General features: G+C 44.9%; 1 protein-coding gene across 6 annotated transcripts in view; it reads left to right on the top strand.

The window, feature by feature from the left end:
• Window positions 1-17,785, top strand: part of ZMIZ1 (zinc finger MIZ-type containing 1) — a 439,562-nt gene that overhangs the window by 296,618 nt on the left and 125,159 nt on the right. Inside the window, exon 1 of one of the 6 annotated variants that reach the window (XM_027858993.1) lies at window positions 11,175-11,300. The exons of the other annotated variants lie outside the window; for them this stretch is intronic. The gene's annotated coding sequence lies outside the window, so the exon portion shown is untranslated. Of the gene's footprint in view, window positions 1-11,174; window positions 11,301-17,785 lie in introns of those variants that run through there. 6 annotated transcript variants of the gene reach the window in all.

A 17,785-nucleotide genomic window follows, 5' to 3' on the forward strand; every position in this document is an offset into this window, starting at 1 on the left:
AGGGTTGAGTGACTTGACCAGGGACACACAGCTAGTAAGTATCTGAGGCTGGATTTTTGAACTCAGGAAGATGAGTCTTCCCAACTCCAGATCCGGCTCTCTATCCACTTTGCCACCTGGCTGCCCTTGAGATAGCTATAATTGTTATGAATTCTCTCTATCTGCCTCTCAAGGGATGGAATTGATGACATCATCTTTCAAATCCCTTATGTGAGGCAAAGACGACCTTCCAGAAGGGTTTCCAAGGCACCAGTGTCTGATTTGTTTGGAGAAATAAAACCTGAACCACAAAGAGATTTTCACACAAAACAAGGGATATTACATATAGGTGAAAAGAAACCCAGTCTTACAGAAGACTTTCCTTTAAATCTGGCCCAGTTCTGAGGTAGATTTTTCCCTTTTGCATAATCTAGATGTATCATGTCTGAGAACTAACACATTGCATCCCTTTGGGGGCAGGTCTGGAAGTCGCAGGAAGCCGGGTTCAAATCCTGGTTCTCCTACTAACAAGCTGGATGGTCTTGGGTAAATCCTTTTTTTTTTCCTCTCTCTGGGCCTCAGTTTCTTCATCCATAAAGTGAGAGGATAAGACCTGTTGATCTCAAAAATGCATCCCAACTCTTAACAGTCTATAAATCTAGGAGTCCAAACGTTAATCAGCAGGCCTTTAGCCCCTAGGAGCTTAGAGTGCCTAGCATCCTAGTATATGTCTGGAACTGCAGAGATTCAGAAGCAGACTTAGACAAGGTCCTCACCCCCACCTCAAGGAAACAACATTATAGTTGGGGAAGTGGGAATAAGGTCGACTAGGGAGAATAATGGGGTGCCTTCAGTGTCAGGCAGAGGGTTTCGAGATTCCTGTCTTAAGCAATAGGAAGCCATTTATAGATTTGATTTGAGCATGGATGTGACATGCCCCCATATTTCCTCTGTGTTTCATACTGTGATCCACAGCATTGTAGGTAGAGCTTGGGCATCAGTGATAATGATGGTAACACCTCGAGTTTATATATGTCTCTTTTTATACTTTTCACACCCATTATTTCTTTTTGGTCTTTGAGCTGACAAGGACCTTACAATCAACCCTCTATTTTTACAGATGAATACTCAAAAGACCCTCTACTCTTCTCTCTCTGCCTCTCTCCCTTGGAGATCTCATCAATTCCCATGGGTCTAATTATCTTTATGGAGATGAATCTGGAATCTATATATCCAGCTCTTCATCTGTCTCTTTCTCCCAAACTTCAGTCCCACATTGCCAAATGCTTGTGTGTATCTCCGCCTGGATGTCCTATCAGCATCTCAAACTCAACATGTCTCAAATGGAACCCATCTTTCCCCCCAAATTCTCCTGTTCTCCTAATTTCATTATTTCTTTTGAGGGTACCACCATACTTCTAGCCACCCAGGTTTGAAGCCTCAGAATCACTATTTACTCTTCCTATTAGTGTACACACACACACACACACACACATTCCTAAACCATAGATGGGACCATGTCACTCTCCCACTCACAAATGTTCACTGGCTCCCTATTGCCTTGCCTCTATGATAAAGTGCAATATACGTAGCCTGGCATTGAAAGTTTTCCACAGTCATGCTCCTGTTTACCTTTCGGTCTTATTTCATGGATCTTCCCTTTGTGGGCTCAGTTCTGGTCAGGCTAACCTACCTGCTGGTCTCCAGGGATAATGTTCTATCTCCCACCTTCGTGCCTTGGGCCCCCCATGCTCCAGATGCCCTCCTCCCTTATCTCTCCTCCTCATGGAACCCCTAACTTCGTTCCCAGTCTACTTCAGGTGCCATCCCAAGGGCTTTCTCTTTAGCTCTTCCATTCCCAGTTCCCTCCCACGGCAGCATCCAAGCTCCTCAAAGCAGGGGCTATTTTGTTACCGGATTTTCCGTTTTTGTGTCTCCATCCATTCTCCTCGCGCAGTGCCTTGCCTATAATAAACATTTACTGTGTAATTCATGCGTGTGCTTTACAAATTATTTTTGAGCTGAATGTGAAAACAAATCAAATGTCTCTGGATCCTTTCCTCTGCGCTCCATATATGAGAGTAGGTTCTGACAGCATCTGTGGGGGGCGGGGAGGGAAGCTGGTAGGCTAGAATGAGCAGTCAGGTCACATGAAGGCGCTAATGCCCAGGGGAGGGAGGAGGAAGAGAAAGGATACCGAGGATGCGTTTTGCTGACTTAAACATTCTTTACCAAGGGCTAGTCTTGCAGAGGAAAACTGCTCCTCTGCCCAGGATGATGAGAACATCCTAGGAAGAAAAGAGAAAAAAAAAAAAAAAAAACACAAAATCCTCCCTCCCCTGATGCTTACACTAAAACATTGACTCCTGACTCTGGCATTCGAGGCCTTACACAGTCTGGCTCCTGTGTGCCAGCATCTCATACTATACATTCCCCCCACCCCACCCCCCATGCCTTCTTCATTGCTTACCTTCCAGGTGATCAGTGCTACTGAGCATCCCCCATTCTAGGCCTGCCCTTTCCTTTCTGTTTGCCTCTCACTCTTCCTTCAGATGCCAACTTGTACACGAAATGTGCTGACCAGCCCAACATGTCCAACCTTAGTCCCCAGCTTGATGCGCCAGGAACTGCATCCTCCTCAAATTTCTCTTACAATTTTGCCTGGACATCTCTGTAGCACTTTTCTGAACTGATACTCTATTAATTATTTTTAATTATTTGTATACTTTTCCTATGCCTCCTTCTAGATTGTAAATCCCCCAAGAGCCTCTTCAGTCTTGGTATCCCTAATGCCCAGAACGTGGTTTGCACATAGTAGGTACCTGATAAATATTTGTTTGATTTAATTAGTTGAATTCTATTGAAGGACTGAAAAATAGCCAAAGATATGTTCTAGCTCTTTTGAGGATCTAAGGGAGTTTATCTCAGTGCCTAAAATTCTACTATTATTCATTTCTTTGGGTTATGGTTTTAGTATACCTCAAAATGCAGATTACTGTGGGAGGGTCAAGACTTGCCTTGGGTTGGGGCAGCTAGGTGGCACAGTACATAGAGCTCTGGCCTTGGAGTCAGGAGGACCTGAGTTCAAATCTGGCCTCAGACATTTGACACTTACTACCTGTGTGACCCTGGGCAAGTCACTTAACCCCAATTGCCTCATCAAAAGGCAAAAAAAAAAATTAAAGATTTGCCTTGGGTTTTAATGACTGGATAAGATTTCATTGGGTACAGGAAAAGAAGGAAAGGGAGAGAGGGAAGGGAACAAGCATTTATTTAGTACCTACTATGTGCCAGTAAGTATGGTAAGCACTCGACAAAAATTATCTCGCTTGATCTTCACAACAATCCTTGGAGGTGGATGCTATGATCTCCATTTTACAGTTGAGGAAACTGAGGTAGACGTAAAGTGACTTGCCCACAGTCACATATCTAGTAAGTATCTGAGTCTGGATTTGAACCCAGGTCTTCCTGAGTGCAGTGTGCCACCTCATTGCCTCTAGGAAGGGGGAGGGTAGTCCAGAAGGGGCAGAATGACATAAGAAATGGCATCCAACCCAACCCTGACCACCATCTTTAGATGAGGCTCTACCTTAGCTATCCCAGTTATTTCATAATCTAGCAGCCTTTCTTTTCCTCCTGCAGAGAGATGATGGGAGATTTATGAGGAAAGCTTGGAGGTCAGAATGAGGAAGGACATTGAGAGAGTTGTTTTGTTTGTTCATCTTCTATCGTCTCAAAGGCTCGCCCCTCAAAGGGGCCGAGGATGGATATTGTCTGAGTCAATTCTGACTTCTGACCAAGGTCACGGTGGATTTAGAGGCAATGGGGTGAGTGGACGCAGCCTTGAATTCAGAGTTAGAAGATCTGAGAAATCCTGGCTCTGCCACTGAATGAAGTAGAGCCTCAGTTTCCTCATGTGTAAAAACAAGGGGTTTGGACTAAAAGATCTCTAAAGTTCCTTCAAGGTCTCAGTCCGGGGTTCTAATCCTGAACTATTCTATCAATTACAGACTAGCACGAGTTAGCTGTTTTGTCCTCACTGCCTCAGAACTCAGTCATTCTGATCGGGAGGACATAGGCAGCGATTCAAAGCGAACTCTCCCAACTTTACAACTCTGCCCTCGATCCAGTGGGGAAGAGCCCTGGACATGAGTCAGAAAATTTGTGTTCAAATCCCCTATCACTTTATCTCTCTGGGACTCAGTTTCCTCATTTTGAAAAATGAAAGATTTGGACTCAGTACCTTCCAGTCTAAACATTTTGTTCTCTTAAGCCAGGCCTGGATTTCTGTCCCACTCATTCAGATCTCTGCTTTCCTCCCTCCACCATCATCCAGGTGGTGTTTGGTTTCCTGGAAGGAAGAATTTTCAGCTAAATGGTTGCTAACCTTTTTTTTTTTCCTTCATTTTCTTTGTTCCTCCTTTACCCCCACGGGACTCTCTCCACTCTATCCATCACTGACTTACTTCTGTTGGCCTGGCGACATCCAGGTTGCCAGCAGATATAAGGAAATAACCCTGTTCTTCTGAAAGACACTGTGCTTCAGCCTTTGTCTCTGGCTCCCAGCTCCCTCTCTCTTGGGGAAAGAAAGTGCAGGCAAGCATCACCCCCTTGAAACCTCTGTATTTGTTTATCTTCTTTCTCCTAAACACCCGCAGACTAGGAAGTGATATAATTGCATATATTTCAGTTTCCTCTAGGCTCTGTGTGGTCTTCAGCCCAGCTCTCAGATGTTTGCCCCAGATGTTTAAAATCACTTCCTCCCAATTAAATGTCTGCTGTGAGATGAGGAGGCAAGGGTCCCACATGCGTCTGAAGGGCCGATGTGTGTGTAAACGGGCCTTGTAATAGGTAAAATGAAAACTTCTCCCTCTTGATGCACAGACGGCGAGAAATGGGTCTGTTTCTTGAACTCCATGGGGGACACTGAATGGTAGTTTTAAGTACATCTTGAGAAGTCTCATTCCTTTTACTGTTGACTTGGTTTAAAGCAGTGTTTTAATGGAGTGAAAGGATTTATCGGGTATCGCCTTCTCATCCAGGGAGGGGGAGGCATCTCTTCTCATTTGATCCCAAATTGGACTGTTTTATCAAGAAAGATTTAGAAAGATTGTGAATAAGTCTGAAATGTCTTTGGGGGGAAAAAGGAAATGTTTCTTAATAAAATGGAGATTGAGTGAGCTCAAGCTAAGTCCTAATTATTAAGGGTTAAAGAAGGAAAAAGGATACTCTAGACTAATGTGAGACCTGGGGAAGGGTGAGAGGAAGCTGAGAATGGGAGAGGGGAGGACCGAGGGATAACGGCCCCTGTTAGAGCCTGCAGAATGACCCAAGGAATTGCTGCTTATAAGGTCTCTATTTCACAAAGGTCTCATATATCTCAAAATAGTCACAGAAGCCCTTTTTGTGGTAGAAAAGAATTTGAAGTAAAGTAGATGTCCATTGATTGAGGAAAGGCTGAACAAATTGTGATACATGAATGTAATGGAATATTGATGCACCATAAAATGACAAATATGAATGAATGAATCAGTGATCATTGTGCTAAGATCTGAGAACACAGAAACAAAAATAAAGACATTCTCTGCCCTCAAGGATCATATATTCCAACAGCATATATAGGGAAGTGGTATATAAAGAGGGACACTTTGGGCCAGAAAATTGCAGGGATAGTAAATGGAACCATGCAGGAAGAGATTGACACCTGCCTTCCAGGAACGAAGACAGAATTAATTTGGTCACCGATCTAGACCTGAGGGGTGGGGGTGGGAGAGGGGTATTTCCACTACCATGGAAATACTACCATGCCTGACACCTCCATTCTAATTTAGCAACATGCCAACTGTAGAGAGTACTGACTTAAAGAGAAGAAGACCTTCCTAACTGTGTAACCGTGGGCAGTGCACGTAGCTTCAGTTTCCTCCTCTGTGAAAATAAGGAAGTTGGACTCAATGACCTCGAAGACTCCTTTCAACTCGAGACTATGATCCCACATTCTTACAATGAGTCAGTCTTGGGAGGCACTGATCTATTCCAGAGCAACTCATGTCTGCCAGGCACTATGGTAGGTGCCTGAGATAGAGATATAAACAAAAAAACAGCCCTTACTCTCAAAGAACTTATGTCTATCAAAAACAGGGTGCCAAGAGGCACTGAGTCTCACTAGCAGCCAGAATGGGAAGCCAGATGCTGGAGTCCGTGGCCAGAGTGAGAATTCAGTAGAGTACCAGAGCTGGAAGGGCCTTTAGAGACAACTGGAATCCAGCCTTATTTGACAGAGAGGGAAGCAGAGATCTAATGTGCCCAGGCTCACTTTTCCCCTTGTTAGACCTAATAGCTGACTGGGTGCACTTACCTGGGCTGTGAGATGTTGCATAAGGCAGTACTCTTCTTTAGGCCTGACTTAGAATGTAGTTTCCTTCCACTTCCCCTGCCGTTCCCTACCCTCGCTCTTTGACTTTCCCCAGACAAATGACCAAGTACCTGTTTGTTCATCTCCAGGCCCAGTGTTTTCAAAGAACCTATTGTCTTACAGGGTTGATGAGACATACAAAAATAACTGAAGGGAAGGAAGGATTAGAAAAGTTGAGAGGTAGGAACCACCTAGCATTTCTAAGTACCTACTGTTTGCCAGATGCTGAAGTGCAAAAGGCAAAAGTGAAACCACCCTTGCCCCCAATGTTCTTTTGAAGAAAAGAAAAATGTTCTTTTGAAAAAAAAAAAAAAGCTATGGAAATGTCAAGAAGAAAGAGATGGTTTCTGGCTAGTAGCAGGGGTGGGGGGGCAAAGGTAAACACTGGAGAAAGTGACATGGAGGAAGCTGAATTTGAACAGGGCCTTGAAGGGTGGAGATGATTTACACAGATAGACTTGGGGATGGATAGCTCAGGAATTCCACACTAGCATAAGCAAAGTCATTGTATTAGGAAAGTGTGTGAGGGTACTTAGGTACCTGCCAGTTGCCCTTTGAGGCTAGATCAGGGGTGGGGAACCTGTGGCCCAGAGGCCACACATGGCCCCCACCCTTGGGCTAGAGTATATAATGAAAGAAGGTGAATGGTGAGGTTAGAAAGGTAGATTAGGTCCAGAGCTTTGAATACCAGGTTGAGTCTTTATGTGATAGGTAACCATTGAAAATTTTTGACCTTGAAAGTGTTAAAATGGTGATCAGAGCTCTCTTTACTATACTTTCTGATGGTGGTAGGGCACAGGAGAAGTGACAGTTGGATTTGGAACCAGAGAACCTGGGTTTGAATTCAGACTCTGTCATTTACTATTTCTCTAGCCTGGAGCAAATTGCTTAACCATCTTGGGCCTCAATTTCCTCATCTGTAAATTGAGGGCAGTTTGGGTTAGATAAACTCCAGGGTTCCTTCTAGCTCGTAAGTCCGTGATCCAATAGCAGTCCACAAATTCTTACTGCTCCCACTCTGTTCCCAGCCATGTCCCATGTGCTTTGAGGAGACAGAAGGAAAGAAAGAACAGTTCCTGCAAAACTGGAGATGAGGAGACATAAGCTCACGTAATAAGTGTTGAAATGAGCGGATGACGCGTAGAAACACTCTCCAGTAGAGTACAGTATTCATTTGGTTTTTGGTAGGTGCCATTAGCAAATGTGCTCATTGCTGTTCTTCCTCTCATCTCCAGCCTCCTTACCTTTGAGTAGCCTGGTCCCCATGCCTGGAGTGCTCTTCTCCCTTACTTCTTCCTCCTAGGATCCCCATGACATCATCCAAAGCAGTAATGTCAAACTCAAATAAAAATGGGGCCATACATAAAGATCCTTGTGGGTTGCATATTGACCTAGAAAACAACATATTAACATTATGTTCTATTTTCTTTTTTTTTGGTTATTTGTTATTTTAATTTTATTTTTGTATTTTAATTTTGTTTTTGTTTTTTATTTATTTTTATTTATTATGTTCTATTTTTTATTTTTTTGTTTTTTATTATTTGTTTAATTATGTTCTATTTTTATTTTGTATTTTTAATTTTGTTAACTATTTCTCAATTACTTTTTAATCCTTGGGAGCTGTGTGTTTGACACCTCTGTTCCAAAGCACGACTCAGGTGCCGCTTCATATAGCAGCCTTTCCTGACACTGCTCCCCACCCCCAGCTGTTGGTACTCTCTACCCCACAAAAAAAAATTATATTTGTTCCCTCTATTTTGCATATACTTACCTATGTCTAAAAATGTAACCTCATTGAGGGCAGGGACCATTTCATGATTTGACTTTTTAACCTCATCACCAAGCACAGTGATTAAGCACACAGTAAGTGCTTAATAAATGCTTGTCGAATTGAATACATTAGTATATTATAAGGTGCCAAAGAAGGATAGAGTGCTGGTCCAGCAGATCTGGGGTCAACTCCTTCCTGTGACACATATTAGCTGTGTTACTGTGCTTCTACAATTCCCCCAAAACTCTCTAAAGCTATAAATTTCAGAGCATCACCTGCATGGGTAGGGGGAGTTTTTTTCATGAGAAGTTTCCTGTGTCAATGAAATCACCAATCTAGATAGATAGATGGATGGATGGATGGATGGATGGATAGATAGATAGATGGCTAGATGGATGGTATAGACAGCAGAATGGTTCTTTGATTTCCTTTGATAAAGCAGACACTGGACCAACCCTGGCCAACGTCCATCTTCACCCTCTCCTCTTCAGCCATCAGCTTAAGTTTCCATTCTCTCTGTCAAAGTCCAGCCCACAGGATTAGAGCCATAGCTAAGAATGATGATGAGATCTGGAATAGAGACTGTCTAAGCCAATAGCCGACATTATTGATGACTTCCAGATCCCAGTGCCATGCCTGGCTGGAGGTCCTTGTTTCCATGTCCGTTATGAATTATGTATTGGGCAGGAACATCTTGGACTTGGAAAATTCAGAAAGGAAGCAAACCAAAAAATCTTTGGTTTAGATTTTGTTTAAGGAGTGGGGAAGAGCATTGGGAAGGACAGTCGAGTGCCTAATGAATTTCTTCCCATTGATTTCTCAAGTTTCTTTTGAAGGGTTAGGATAGGAAAGACAGATTGGGTTTTGTGGCTCAGAAGCAGAGGGTATTGGGTGCTTTCTTACTTCCCTGGGGAGGAGGCCTTGGTGGGATAATTCTAAATGGGAATGTGTGGACTTGACATTCGCTCCCTTGATTTTGAAATATGATTTTCCCAATAGCTGCCTGCTTCTGTCTATCAGAAAGCCTGCCACCTCCCTGTGTCTGGGCTGAAGGGTCTAGGGTTCCATAGGATTTCACTGCCATAGAGACTGTCACATAGGGAGTGGACCTGGAAGAAACTTCAGAGATCAGCTAGCTGCCCTTTATGATGAGATGAGAAAACTGGGCCCCGGAAAGGTCATAACGTCATAGAAGGGACTTTGGAGGCCATCTGGTTCAATACTCTTAATTTTGCAAATTATCAAACTGAGTCTCAGGGACCGACCTGTCCAAGCGGTGAAGCAGTGGCAAAACAGAGTAGAGCCCGGGTCTCAGATGTCCTAATCTGGTACCCCTCCCACAATATTAGATTGTCTCTGAGTTCTTAAAAGAGCAGTCATGTGGACCTTGGGTATTCTGATGCTGGTTAGAATGAAAGAGAAGAGTGGAAATACTTTAATAATAATTTAATACCAATTCTCTACCTCCTCCTGTCTAGTGGGTTGGTCTCCTTGAATGCAGAGTGGTGTCTGGCCTTGAAAATATCCCTGACTCCTTGAGGGGAGTTGGTGCAGTTGTTTTAACAGATTGGTTGGGGGTGTGTGTGTGTGTGTGTGTGTATGTGTGTGTGTGTGTGTGTGCAGATAGCTTAGGCAGATATCCTGAAACACTGCCTCTTTCACAGCTGAGCAGGTATAGAAATAATTCCTGAAGGTAACCAATACTAATTGCTCCTTTGCTGCCTGTTGTCAGATTTACTAAGCATTAGATGTCCAACCCCAATCTTGACTTGATCCCCAATAACCTAGAAAGCTACAGCCTTGAGAGAAGGGCAATAAGTAGAAATGTAAGGACTTGAAAATATTTGTTGAATGAAAAATGAATTCAGTGACTCAGGGGAGCCTACCTCTATTATTGAAGAAACAGTGATAATTGCTAACATTTTACATAGACTATTGCCTCACAATCCTCGTGAGATAGGTTCTGTGGATATTAGCCCCATTTTGCAGAACAGAAAGTCAAGATTCTGAGAACATTCTTAGGATTGCAGATTTAGAATTGGAAGGAATTTAGGAGAACACGTAATCCAACCCCCTCATTTTGCAGATGAGGAAAAGGAGGTCTAACGAGGTTAAACAACTTGCCCGAGGTCACAGAGATAGTAATGAACAGAGCTGAATTTGAACCCAGCCTTCCAAGCCCAAATCCAGCATTCTTTACACCGTACCAGCTTAAGTGATTTGTCCACAGTCATACAGCTAGCAACTATCAGGAGGCAGGCTTTGAACCCAGATCTGTCCTGACTCTAGGTCCAGTACTTTTTTTTTCCCCATCCCACACATGACCCATATTCCCACCCTGTCCCCCCCTTCCCCAGCAGGGGTTCATTAGTATCATCTTCTAGGGACTTACTAGCTGTCCTCCACTACGTCTACTTCTGACCCTGCCAAAAGCAGGAGAGCTCTCCAGGGTCTTCCAGAAGCCTTAGGACTCTTAGCTCTGGCCTAGCTTGGATCAGCTAAATAAACAAACTCCTGCCAAGTAGAAGCTAGTCCTGCTGCCTTCTTCTGCCTTTTAAGGGGAGGTTCTCAATGGATGGGAGGGAAGAACCATCTCATGGATTCTCTGCTCCCATTTTTCTGTTTAGTACAACTCCAAGTAATCTTATATTTGCATCACCCTCTTTCAGAAGGGTGCTGATGGCCCGAAGTATGGATGGAAAGCAACACTTTTGAGGGAGATAATGGGGGCAAGGGGGAGGGAGCCCCTTTTGACTCCTGGTTGCCCAGAAGCCCAAGTGGCTTGAGTAGGGCTTTTACAAAAACGACCGACCTGGTACAGCAACCCCACCCATCATGAGAGAAAGAGGAGCCGATGGAGAGAGAAGCTGTTGCCTCGTTCCCCACCCCCACACACACACACAAAGTCACACCGCCCCCCTGTTCCCCTTCTTCGCTGGTGGAGAGGTCTGGCCGGAAGCTAGGCGGGGAGGATAAGGACAGGGCTTGAATCAACCCAGCTCTCTAGTGTAGTCAGCTGCGGGGAGAGCCTGCTGGCCGGCCGGAACCACCCTGGGAAGGAGATTTTCCTTCCTTGCTCCTTCAGCTTGCAAGGCATCCCCTACCCCTCCCGGATGGAGTTGGTTTGATCCTGCCAAGGTGGGTTCCGCTTGAAAGGTTCCTGGAGCACAGAGAAAGGAGCCTCTCTCCTAGTGCGCTGCCTGACGTCTAACTGGGATGCAGCTCTGTGATTTATTGGCACTTCTAGCTCAGGGCCACAGCAAGGAGGAGAGAGAGAGAGAGAGAGACAGAGAGAGAGAGAGAGAGAGAAGAGAAGAGAGAGAGAGAGAGAGAGAGAGAGAGAGAGAGAGAAGAGAGACACAGAGACACAGAGACACAGAGAGAGACACCTCCAGCCCTGGGCAGGCAGCATTCATCCTGAAGGTAGCTCTCTGCCTGCTGATTTTCCTTTCCATTTTTTCTTCCCCCTTCTCATTATTTTCCCCTGGGTCTGAGTGTCCTCACACACATCGTCGTCACTTCAGTAGGTTAGCAAAACACCCTGCTGTGCTAGCTCACTTTACTTGCTGGCTGCTTAATGAAATATTCTTTAAATTGAATTAGCCTCCAGAAATATTTTTGCTCACTTTCCTTCTTCAGTCACTGAGAGGGTGGAGTTGGGGGTGCCCAGTTTTGGTTTTCCTTTTGATTCCTCCCACTCTGTACTCTTGCCTCCACCTTTTGGGGACATGTATGTTGGTGTTTTGGAAATGTGGTCAACCTAGTTACTTTGGACTGTCATGGGGGGCAGAAGGGGCAATTTAGTTTGAATTGGGGGTACCCTGAATTACTTCATATTTTAGAAGAATTGCGGGTTTTCTTGCTTCCAGACACATACAGTAATAGAAAATAGACTAAGAAAGTATAGCCTAAAACAGGTCCTGCCTCTGGGAAGAGTAAGAATGATTTGTAATTTATTGTTTCAAAGGCCCAGCGTCAACTTTCCTGGTCTTAAAGTATTTGAAGAGTCCTATTTACCCTTCTGGTTTTTTTTTTCCTAATATTGGTCAGCTTCCACCCTAATCATGTGTAGATGTGGACCAGATGGTAAAATAGCTAGTGGAAAGAGTGCTGGATTTGACGTCAGAGAATCTGAGTTCAAATCCTGGCCCTGCTATTTACTAGCTGTGTGACTTTGGGCAACTAACTCACTTCACTTTCCTGACCCTAACTTCCTCATCTGTAAACTTTAGTGCCTGCAATGCCTAAGGTCTCTTCCAGCTCTATATCCAAGCTCCTAAGTTACTGTGATCTTATGCTTCCTGAGGTCCCTTCTGGCTCTGGTATGAGCAGTGTGTATGTCATTCCATGTGAACTATGACACATTCAGTAACACTCATGGAAGGTTTTACTATAGTCCCCAACACAAACTCCAGAAATACTTGTTACATGAATGATTGAAGAAAGTCCATGATTTTTTGAGATAGACGTCAAGGAGAGCCTCGATTTTTTCTTATAACACAACTGCTGGTACCCTAGTCAGAAACGGAATCCTTATTCACTCATGAACCATCAGGCTGATCTAGACTGGTATTTTTAATGTCCTCATATAGCGTTCTTCTAGGTGATGGGATTCAACCTTGGGAAAAGAAGAACATGGTTTTCATTTCTACACACACAGAAGAATCAGAGGCTCATGGCAAGTTGTTTTGGATATTCTTGCACAATGAGAAAAATACATCTTTCTTCATCTCATTCTGGGTGAATAATAGCAGTAATTACCACCTTCCCAAAATGTGTAACAAACCCCAAGCAGTATAAGACATGAAGGGACCAGCCCAGGTCAGTTGCTGGAAGCTGTCAGACATCCAGTCCTCATCCTAGATTGATTAGATTTTCTATGCCATCTCTAGTTTCCTGGTCCTCACTTTACCCATCTATAGAATAGGACATGTCATCCTCTCACAGGAATATCATATAGAATATGGGTGACGTGTTCTGTGTATCCCCAAAATTACAATAACTAGGGATTGATTGTACCATAGCATCATTTTCAGATTATAACTCTTTTAGATAGGAATTATTGCCAAGAAATGCCTATCCGTACAATGTACTATAGCGGACAATAAGTTTCTGGGATTTTTTTCTAGCCTCAACAGGAAATGTTCGTAGGATCATAGTTTTACAGATAAGATATGATTTGCATGAGTTTATGATTTGCATAAATTATAGATTTACAGATAAGTTAACTGAGTCCCAGGGATGCTAAGTGACTTAGCCCAAATCACAAAGGTAGCAAACATCAGAGATAGAATTTGAACCAAAGTCCTTATTCCATTCCCTGGGTGATATTCTTTCTACATTATCCCTACCCTATATTGGGCCATTGTGGTTAATAGTTTTATGATATAGACCATACATGGTAAGCTTATCACCAAAGCTACTTTTAAAAAATGTTATATTATTGCTCTCAAAATTTTTTAAACATCACCATCAGTTGTCAATGCACTTTCCACCTTCAAAGAACTTGCCCTTGTAACAAATAAAAGTATAATCAATCCAAACAAATCAACACATTGGCCATGTTTTTCACCTACTTTAAAGGAATGTATAATGTAGTAAAATATACTGAGATGATACTTAATTTTAGAGAATTCATTAGGCACTTGACTTGTGTGGTTTGATTTCTGGATACATAAGAGTTTTGCTTGCCTAATTGGACCCCTTGTGTTATTATAAGACCAATGTGATCAAAAAGAAGGGTGGGAATAAAATATTACCAATTCCTGTGGTTTCTATAATGTCTCGAATACAGTAGGCCCTCAGCGAATAATTTTTTGAATGAGTGAAATCAGAAAATATGAAAGGACATCTAAGTGCTGAGAAAGTTGGTGTTGTATAGCTGCGGTAGTCAGGCAAGATTTTTTGGCTGAGATTATAATTCAGCTGGGCCTTGAAGCAATGGGTGGAATTTGAGTCTGATGAGAGCAAGTAGAGATATTCTTCTGCTGCATGCCTAAAGACCCCAGAGAAGACTTTTTTTGTCCTGGTCTTTGGCCTGAGGGGGCGTGGAGAGGCAAGGATTGGGAGAGAAATAGGGATAAATTTCTCCAACATGACACTGTTCTTGTCTCAAATTCAGCAAGTTATGAAGTATGAATTAATCCATTTAACTAGAGTGAAAGTAGAAAAGCCATGACAACTCTGTTTCAAAATGTCATCATAGAAAGTGATATTTCAAGTAGCAATGGGGTGGGATTAGAGTCCTGTTGAAGATTTATGTCAAACAAGGAATAAGTACATAATTTCTAGGTAAGTGATTTGTCTAACATGCTTCCACTATGAAGGCAAACAGGCAGACGGGTGGCTTTAAGGAAGATACTGAGGCTGAACAATGAACAGGCACTGGTGGGGATTTTGGAGGTGTGGAGGAGAGGTGGAGATTTGAGAAGCAAGCCTGATGGGAAAGAAATGACATTTAATCAGCTCTGCAGTGGGGGCTGGAGAGAGAGAGAGAGAGAGAGAGGGAGAGGGAGGGAGGGGGAGGGGGACAGGGAGAGGGAGAGAGAGGGGGAGGGGGAGGGGGAGAGGGCGAGGGAGGGAGGGGGAGAAGGAGGGAGGTGACTAGAGGAGGCTGATAATCCCAAAGAGGAGATGAGCCCAATGTAGGCTGGCACGTAGAGGAACGAGCCCTGTAATGAACCCCGGCCCTAAGTCCTTCCTTAGTCCTGATGCTTTCCCTGAGAGAGATGTTGGATAAAACGTGGGAGTCCCACTGGAAAAACTTTTGAGTTCTCTACTCCATCTCTAGAAATAGGACCCTTGGACAAATTACTGCCCCCCTCAAAGGCTTACATTTCTGCATCTCTAAAATAAAAGACTTGAACTGGATCAATAGGTCCAGAGCCGGAAGGACCTTAGACCCCATTTGGCCCAACCTCATTTTGCAGAGAAGGAGACTGAAGACTTAGGGGGAGGTTAAGAAACACATCCTCCGAAAGATTTGAACCTAGGTCCTCTGACTCCAGAACCAGGGCTTTTTCCATTTTACCATATAAGGTCTCTGCTTTAAGGTTCTAGGACTCTGTCCATTCTTTATTTCTTCTTGGTAGCAAATGCATTATATTTTGTTTCTGCCAGGATTCAAATGACTTCCACAGGTTGATGGCAGTAGGGGCATGGGAATCATAGGTGCAAGAGACCTCTGAGGTAGTCCAATGCAAGCCCCTTATTTTTACAAATAAGGAAACTGAGGCAAGGAGAGGTTTTTAAACTATAATAATAATAGCTAACATTTATATAGTTTCTACTCTGTGCCAACAACCACTGTGCTACGTACTTCACAATTGTTATCTCATTTGATCCTCATAACAAGCCTAGAAGGTAGGGGTGGTTATTACTCCCATTTTATAGATGAGAAAACTGAGGCAAGGAGAGGTTAAATGACTTGTCCAAGGTCACAGAGCCATGGTGGGCCCCAGAGGCAGCTCAGGACAGTGATGGGCATGGGGGAGGGAGGAGGTAAAGCATTATCAGCCTCTGCGGAAGTGTGTGTGTGTGTGTGTGTGTGTGTGTGTGTGTGTGTGTGTGACATCTGGTCGGCTCCAAGAGTCCCCTGTGAGTTTGCTCCCATGGTGTGCCTGTGGACTGGAGGGGAGACGTTGCAGGCTGCCTCTCTGTGGGGCGCCAAGCCCTGCTGTTCTGGGAAAGGCTGTCCGGCTGCAGGCTAGCACAGGGAAGAAAGTCGTCTGGGCCACCACGGGATGCCACATCTGGAGGGGGTGGGCTGGGCCGGCCTGCCTACAGCAGCTTTCAGCCTCCCTCCAGTTTTCCCCCGGCAGGTCACATGGTCTGCTGGCTCAGTGTGTCTGTGTCTGTCTGTATCCCATGTGCACGCGCGTGCTTGTGTACGCGCTTACACTCGTCCTGTACAAGGCTTCAGAGATTGGAGCATGGGGAGCTGGGAAGGGGGTGGGTTAGAGAGAGCAGGGAAGGACCATGTCAGCTTTGCTATGGAAATCCTATTCCAGGCAGCAGTCTTTTTCTGCCCTTGGCCCCCACTGAGAAGGACACTCACCCCCCCTACTCCTGGCTTAGCCCTAGAAGTCTTCCACTGATCAGGCAGCTGGCAGGCAGCCTCAACCCCAGGCAGGTGGGTAGGGAGGCTGAGTGCTGGCCTCCCCTCCCCATGGCTACCACCTCGCTCAGGTTCTCTGCACCCCCAGCATCATTCAGAATGTGGCCTCGGGGTACATTTTAATGTCCCCTTCCTGGCCGCTAGCTGGCCTTCTAGCTTGAACCCAGCCAGCCTTTCCTTCCTGGACACTCATTAGCTAGTGTGGTTTGATTCTCTTAGTCACTCAAGGCTCCTAGGGTTCCCTAATCTAAAGACTTTCCAGCCCCCTGGGCTTTTGAGATGATTTGTTAGACGCACTCAAACAAGTGTTGCCTCCAAATGGATGAGGTGGGGGTGGGGATGGGGGTGGGAGTGCAAGGGTGGCCGGAATGTTAGCCGCCTCCAGGGGAGGCTGGAGGCAGGAGCCGTGCTTTGTCTTGAAACGTGCCCCAGCCCTCTCAGTAAGTTTGAAATGTGAGCCACCTCAAAATTTCTCTCTCTCTCTCTCTCTCTCTCTCTCTCTCTGTAAAGTGGTTGTGTCTGTCTGAAAACGTGTGTGTGGCGTGAGAGTGTGTGAGGGTGGGTGTGTGTGACACTCGCATGGTGGGAGAAAGAGAAAGAAATGGATCACTAGAGAGACAGAGAAGCGCCCCATATCTCTGGCACACAGCCGAGGTGAGATTTTCCTTTATTTATTTGGAGGGGAGGGCTATCTTCTCTCCCCTTAAAAAAAAAAGAAAGAAAGAAAAAAGAAATGTGTCTGATTTTTTTTTTCCTCTTAAACACCACCCGTCACACAACTCCATCCATGTCCTTCCCACCAGGGGCATTTAAACCAGACGATGAGCTAGCTTCACTGGGGAGCCCTAGACTTGGTACCCACCAAGCCTGGCATCTAGCTGCCCCTCTCTCTCTCTCTTTCTTTCTTTTTCTCTTCCCCCCCCCACTCCCCTCTCTTTCTCTCTCTCTGTTCCCCCTGTTCAGGGCTGCTCAGGGATGTGTGAAGTTTTCCAGCTTAACCCGATTCCCTTTATTGTCTCTGGAGGATTGTCGCCCGAGCACAAACAGGCTGCTGGCAACCGCGGCAGCGGCCCCATTAGCAGAGCCTCCATCTGTGATTGGTTTTGCCTGGAAACTCGGAGACAAGCGATGAATAATTGATGTGTGTTGTGCAGTAGCTGGACAGGCAGAGAGAAAGGAGAGAGAGAGAGCGAGAGTGAGCGAGCGCAGGGTGCCCTCTGAGGAGGAGAAAGCACGAGAGGGGAGCAGGGGCTTGAGAACAGCTTCTGGCTGCCTTGTGTAGAGACAAGAAGGCTGCCCTCCCTTGCAGGCTCTCAGTCTTTGTTCTGCACTAGCTGAATTCTGCCTAGAACTGTTTGTTCCCAGCCATATGTGGCCCTTTCCCCAGCAACAGAAGCGAGAGGGAAGGAGAGGAGCACTAGTATGAATGAAGTGTGACTTGTGGGTAAGTTGGGGGGGGAGGGGAGGAATAGAGGGGAGGGGGAAGAAGGACAAGGGCTGAAGGTGG

Source organism: Vombatus ursinus, unplaced genomic scaffold, assembly GCF_900497805.2.
Source record: "Vombatus ursinus unplaced genomic scaffold, bare-nosed wombat genome assembly UNPS02000749.1, whole genome shotgun sequence".
Classification (NCBI taxonomy): domain Eukaryota; kingdom Metazoa; phylum Chordata; class Mammalia; order Diprotodontia; family Vombatidae; genus Vombatus; species Vombatus ursinus.